Source organism: Nicotiana tabacum, chromosome 11 (genome assembly GCF_000715075.1).
Source record: "Nicotiana tabacum cultivar K326 chromosome 11, ASM71507v2, whole genome shotgun sequence".
Classification (NCBI taxonomy): domain Eukaryota; kingdom Viridiplantae; phylum Streptophyta; class Magnoliopsida; order Solanales; family Solanaceae; genus Nicotiana; species Nicotiana tabacum.
Window position 1 is genome coordinate 13,649,888 of NC_134090.1, and position 7,042 is coordinate 13,656,929.

A 7,042-nucleotide genomic window follows, 5' to 3' on the forward strand; every position below is an offset into this window, starting at 1 on the left:
CCCTGACCATCCACAGACCCACCAGAGAAAATGATAGCTTCTTTGATTCCAACCTGTTGGAACGAATCAAGTAAAAACCAGATGTTTCTGTTGGATTTTCTCGATCATTTCTGCCGCTCCTAACACACAAGAAAAACCCGATTTGGCTAAGATTCTTCATATATACAATTTACACATAAGAAACACTCAAATTTTTGGTTTCTTTTCCCTTAATCTTGCCGAGCGTCACAAAGATTTAGCTACCCTTTTTCGTCAACTAACACCAACGGTTACAATGAAGTTTTCCAATTATCACCTAACGACGGACGAAGCTTGTGGTTGTGGGCATATAGTTAGCTGAATCCGATCAAAATTTAGTGTTTATTTGAGTCTCAAACCAGCCAAGGCTAACGGAAGCTACCTCGAGGTGCAAATAATTTCTTATATCAACTGACGGAATGCTATTGGTCCTTTCTCCAATTAAGCTTTAGTTTTGGATAAGCTTTTCGGTGCCGATTCGAGTTTCCATCCGTGGTCCGTTATATTTTCGAGTTCAAATCGATGAACAATCAATTTCTAGCTATATAAAGGTCCATTTCTTATACCTATTTTATTTCATCTCATTATACTTGTTGATGAATTGTGTTAATTGTTTGTGGATCTTCTACCCTTTGTTTAGTTGATTTAGTTGCTGGATCAGTTCATTACCTTGAGTTCATGATAAACTTGAATGAATATTTTGAGTCATTTGGTGGATAATTGAAATGAAAAAATGGATATTGTTCACTGTTGAAAGATTCGGTCGATCGTTGGGGTGAAAATTTTGCATTAAATGAAATGAGCCAAATTAACTGAAAGACAAAGAACAATTGATGGCCTCGTTGCTGCTGTTTCACTGCCTTTAAACTCATTTTATTTAATTAAGAATCGCTAGTAGTATGTTTAGGCCGACCACACTCGGGTAGGCAAATTTTAGGCTTCTTTTCTTTTCTTCCCTTTTGTTTGAGGTGAGAGGTCCCCCTACCCCCACCCCATAGTTAATTAATTGTTCCGGTGAATGCCTTGAAGAACATTGTAAATATTTTGGAGGCCTTGACGAGCGTTGTGGAGAAGTCATAGCATAGGTTAGTTTAAGATTTTTCTTTTCTTTTTCTTTTCATTTTTCTATTATTAGGTGGGAACGTCCTCGAGCCTCTTTTGCGATTATTTTCCTTTTATGTGTTTTTTTACTTCAATTTGAATATTTTAAAAGCCAACTAGATTGGGTACGCAATCGTGATTTTCACGGAACTCGGAAAATGCCTAACACCTTCTCCCCGAGTCAAACGAATCCCCTTACCTAGAATTCAGCTGTAGTCAGTTTTAGAGTCGAACGTGTTTTGAAAGAAAAATTGCTTTTAAACGGTGAGCTGACACACCGAAATCCAATGCTAGGTGACGACTTTAAAATATCTGTTAAAACACAATTTTGTCACTTGTCAATTTTGAAAACCCTTTTGAGCTTTACAAATCTTTTATTAATTTTAAGAAGGTTAGTAGGATGAAAAAAGGGGTGTGACAGCTTTGGCGACTCTGCTAGGGAGTTGCAGGTTCGAGCTGGTATTTGATCTTTTTAGCTTTTTAGAATATTAGGTTGAGGTTTTTATAATTTTTATTTGGTTTTTATTTTTGTTTATATCGCTTTATTTGCTAGCTGTTTTATGTGTTTATAGTTTTTCCTTTATGTGTTACTGCTTTATAACTCTCATCATATGCATCACCCGTTCAATTCTTTCCGCAGCAAGTCTCATAGTACGCCTTGCATACACGAACTCTTTGTTGAGTCACCTTTATTTTAGGAGGGGGCCGTCGGACGTATGGAGTGGGTGGAAAGCTTGAGCAGCCACTATCGACCATACGCTTCCCCAAATTGCCTTGTTAGTGAACTGATCGAGGCCAACCCTGCACTACTATGGAGTAGCGAGAGAGGTCGAAGCAGCTTTTACCCGATTATGGTCGGGATCGATTTTCACAAGGAGCTAGATAATGGAGTCGGGTGTCTATCTAAAGTGGAGTTGTTTATTTGCTCTTAATTGCACTTCTATACATTTTTGGTTTTGATTATGATTCTAATATTATAAAACTACAACGCACAATTAAACTAAAATAAGCTAAGGTTAAACTATTGCGAGTTGTTCAAATGATTAAAAGGCGCTAGGGTAGTGACTTTCGTCTAGGTGGTCAATTGACAGATTCTTGAGTCTAAAGCTAGATGTCATATTTGGGGAGTATTATATAACCATTGCACGATTCTACTCACTCTACATCTCTCTGTAGTTCGAGTAATTTTGTCCGAATTGACTTTCTCAAGACCAATTGGGTATGCAAATTTGTGGAGGCAATCAAGGTTCAAGTCGGGTATTACTATATATCTCTAGGTTTAACCCTTTAATTAGGGATACCAATCTCTTGAGTACGCCCTAATTCCTTGTTGGACTAATTTTATGGACTTACGCTCTCTTTCTCAAGAAGAGCCAAAGTCTACTAGGCATAAACTAGTGTTTTCAACCACTAATTTACAATTAAAACCCTAAATTAGCCCAAATATCAAACACCCATAGACAATCAAGCATCAAAACACAAGACCCATCAATTACCCACACTAGGGTTGAGCCACAACCCTAGCTTATAGGTCTAGATACTCATAATTAGAGAAGAAAAAAAGGAAATAGATGAAGAGAAACTCATAATAATTAATTGTTAAATTAAACTTGAAGATCCAATGTTGAAATCACGCTAAAATTAGTCAAAATAGGTCGAATAGACGAAGTCACGAGCGCAGCTCAGTACAAAAACTATCTGATAACCTAAAAATGGGAAAAGAATCTATTTATACTAGGATAAAAATCTTGGACAAAAATACCCCTGCGGGGCTAGTGCGGACCGCACAAATTCAAGTGCGGCCGCACTAAGGCTCTTGACTTGAATATCCAGCTCTCTGAACTTAGGCAATGCGGACCACACGAAATCGAGTGCGGCCACGGTGGCTTCCATTGTGGTCCGAACAAAAAAGACTGCGGACCGTATTGATATTCAACTTTCAAAACACCACCTCTCTGAACCTTGGCTCCGCAAATCGCACTAAATCGAGTGCGGCCGCAATGATCCCAATGCGGACCGCACAAAATCCCTTGCGGCCGCATTGCCTTTTCAGCCTGAATAACATCCTCTCTGAACTTCACTTGTGCGGACCGCACAGAATGGTGTGCGGCCGCATTGGCCCTATTTTGACTGAGCTTTGTCTTGTCTTGGTACTTGTGCAAGTTTCGCCCCTTTTAGAGCTGATCTTTGACATCTTGTCACCTTGTTGATCAAACCTGCAATCTAGCATAACTTGTGAGCCTTTGGGACTATTTTGTACACATTTCTAATCAAAACTTGAGCATGAAGGAGTGTAAAATGCATCATAATTCCTAGTTATCAACTCCCTCAAATTTAAGTTTTTTCTTGTCCTCAAGCAAACAAAATAAGACCCACCCTTTGAGAGAAAAGCCAAGAAAATTTAGCTGTCCTAAAGTGACCTCGTCTAGCATCAATTGGGACTAACAATTGCCATCAATACAAATGAATCATTAACAACATTTTACTCTTTTAAACACCATGGATTAAGTGCGACACAACAACATTAAGAGTTGACTCAACACATCAAAGAACTCTTTCTATTACTTTGGTCATTGTGGAACCCGAACTCACACATCCTCAACTCTCTCTAAGCAAACCTCACTTTTAGTATAGTGGCACCCAGAACAAGGTTAATGGAAATACACTTATCTCTATCAAGGACCGAGTCCTGGGCTAACTCCTGGGGCTGGCTGGAGGAATCTCCCTGTAGGTCCTCCAACTGTATGACTGTGTCATCTGCACGGGGAATCACACTCTTCCGCTTGGGAGGCCTCTCTGACTGCACTGGCTGAGGACGGGCTGCTGGCACCGGGTCATCTAACAATAAATCCAAAGGCAGGTGATCTGCCTTTAACCTGTCAACCTCAACCCGCAACTCCTTCAGGGACTACTTGGAAGCTCGCGTCTTCCTCATCTTCTTGGCCTCCCTAGCAAGCTCCTTGAGAGATTTCCCATGAGAATCCACAGCCTCTGTAAGCATTTTCTGAGTGTCAAGGATTTTCTTCTGGTTGTCCAAAATATCCTTGAGGGCGTCCTCAATAGACTGTGGGACCTGTAGAGGCGGAGGTGCCGACTGAGTTGCCATTGTAGTAGTAAGGACAGATAACTTAGAGGAAGCTGTCTGCATCCAGTTGTTGATGTTGAGAAGGGCATGGCTCAAACGGTGGGCAGTCACTGGGTAGGCCGGGGTGGAGGGTATTTCTGGAACTACCAAAGTGGATGGACAAGGGGGCATGTCCGCTGAGGTGGAAGAAGGCTGAGTAGGAGCCACTACCGCTATTGGCTCTTCAGACTGGCTAGTTGAAGTAGTGGCTATTCTGTTGTAGTTCTTGCCTTTCAGGTTGTCATCACCCTACATGTTGTACCATCAGAACGATGCCCTTGCTTTCACTTTGACATCAAATTTTTGCTTTTCTACCTCTGGGTCCTTGACGTACATGGTTAAGAAGCTGAGGAAAGGGTAGTTTCAATCACCTTCACTCACTACCTGCGTAATAACCCGAGACGTCACATTCCTAATGTTAATCGGGTACCCCGCCATAATTGATGCTACCAGTACCACCCGGTAAAGAGAGAGTGAGTTGTCGTGGGTAGTAGGGTCCAGTCTGTTGCACACGAATGTCTCCTACCCCTTAGCCTCGAAATTCAAACTTCTCCTCAAGATCTTCACCCCCGCATTCAACCAATCGGGGTGGTACCTAGGATTACCAAGTACTGTGCCAATCAAGGACGAACCGCCTCACCTAATGCCATCTTCTCCAGATACAGTGATTCATCCTCCTCATTGAAGCCCAAGTAGTCATTTATTGCTTTCCCATAAAATAACACTTTCAAATCCCGCACCTTCGTCACTTTGGTGCCCTTCTTGACATGAGCGGCATTGGTGTAGAATTCCTTGACCAGTTACTCCTAGCCCACTCTCTCTCTAAACTGTCTTCTCATATTGGGGTTGTGAGGCAAGAGGTCTCTATCCACAAAACTTCGCTCTGGAATCAATTTCCTCAGAGGCCACCATTCTCTGAACTTATGGTAGGCTACCTCATTCACAAAACGGTCTTTCCACACCTCCGGTTTTCTAGGTCTCGCTACTCCTCCCACCTGAGGTTCACCCCCTTCTCCTACTACCTCTTTTTCTCCTACTAACTCTTCTTCTCCTTCTGCACCTTCTCCGGATAATGAAGTTGTGGGAGAGGTGGAATATTCATTTCCACTACCAGTAGATTTGCCCTCAGACGACTCAGAAGATACACGCACTGAAGCTTGGGCAGAGGGGGAAGGTGGAGGAGTGTCTCTCAGTCTGTTTCTTTCTAGCCAATCAGCAATGTACTCTGGCGCTGAATCTGATGAAGCCTCCCGGGAGGTCTCGTACTCACTCCTCGACTGATCCATAGCCTTATCAGCAGCTCTGATGAGTTTCCTTGTGTTTTTATGTTTGTCGGGCTTGGGGGGGTCAACTTTATCATCTTTTGTTTCCCACCCCGGGAGGACTCTCCTCTACCTGCTTGTTTAGCACCCGTGCCTCTTTGTTTCACCATTGTATGCAAACAAATTCAATCATGTTGTGTTAGTATCAATATAATCAATGTAATTCAGTGTTGCAGGAAAAATAGTTGCAGACAGTAAAAAATTGAAGAATGCGGTCCGCAAAAAAATGTAGTGCGGCCGCACAGAGGCCAATGCGGACCGCACAAAATGGCACCGCGGTCCGCATAGAGGTGGAGTTCAGACTACCCACTCTCTGAATAAATGCACTGCGGACCGCACAAAATGGCAATGCGGTCTGCATTGAGGCACCGCGGACCGCACAAAATGCAATGCGGCCGCAGTCTTCAATGATCAGGTTTCAGAATATTCTTTAATGCGGTCCGCACAAATGCCATTGCGGACCGCACAGGGCACCGCAAACCGCACAATTTCCACCGCGGTCCGCATTGACTACCAAAACACAGCACCAACCTAGGGTTCATGAAATGTTAAATTTAAGTCCAATTTTTCACCTATTAAAGGGTCCCTAAGTGTTGGTTCAGTCATTTAACTACCTAATCCTACTTTAAACAAGAAAGTAACTAACCTAATCTTACTAAATCAAAAAACAATACGGGAAAAGTAAAAGAAGAGCTAAGAAAAACAAAAATTTAATGAAAATAATAAAATTAACAATTAAAAAGAGATGAAAGTACCAAAAGTAAGATGTTGTGATGATGATTAAGCCCTAGTGATCAGTTACGTGCAATAAGTGGAGATGAACAATGATTTTTAAAGCTCTGAGAGTTAAAAGATCGAAAAGTTCAAAATGAGGGCCTCAGGTCCTATTTATAGAAAAAGACCTGGGGCGCAGCTTACCTACCCACTGCGGACCGCACAAAATGCGGTGCGGTCCACACCATACAACATTATACAAGTTTGAGAAGGCAACCACTGCGGTCCGCACAAAATAACATTGCGGCTGCAGTGGTCCACCGCGAACCGCACAAAATGTAATGCGGCAATGGTGGCAAACTTCAGAGAGTTGGTTTTTTCATCCATCATCAGTGCGGTCCGCATTGATTTTGTGCCCCCACACTAAGTTCTTTGCGGTCATACAAAATGTAGTGTGATCCGCATTGCAAATTTCAGAGACTTGAACAATTTTTTTTCACTTTGTCCTACACTGCATCAACACAATCTTGTATCATCTCACAACCAGTCAGTCCAAAAACAAATCCTACTACAATGAAAATCAAAGGAAAACAAAAATAAAAACACATGGGTTGCCTCCCAAGAAGCGCCTGATTTAACGTCGCGGCACGACGCAGGTTACCATCAAATCATTTGAGATGAAGAAGTGCCACCATGTGGTTGTCATCAATTTTTTCCAAATACTGCTTGGCCCTATGCCCATTTCTTCTGAAAACTTCCCAAT

The 7,042-nt window shown here is 42.1% G+C and overlaps 1 long non-coding RNA gene across 1 annotated transcript; it reads left to right on the forward strand.

Moving 5' to 3' along the window:
* Positions 1–429: 429 nt before the first annotated feature.
* LOC142166222 (uncharacterized) lies at positions 430–2,079 on the forward strand. The gene is made up of 2 exons (XR_012696416.1): positions 430–569; positions 1,760–2,079. It is a non-coding gene; the product is annotated as an uncharacterized LOC142166222 (long non-coding RNA).
* The last annotated feature ends 4,963 nt before the right edge of the window (positions 2,080–7,042 follow it).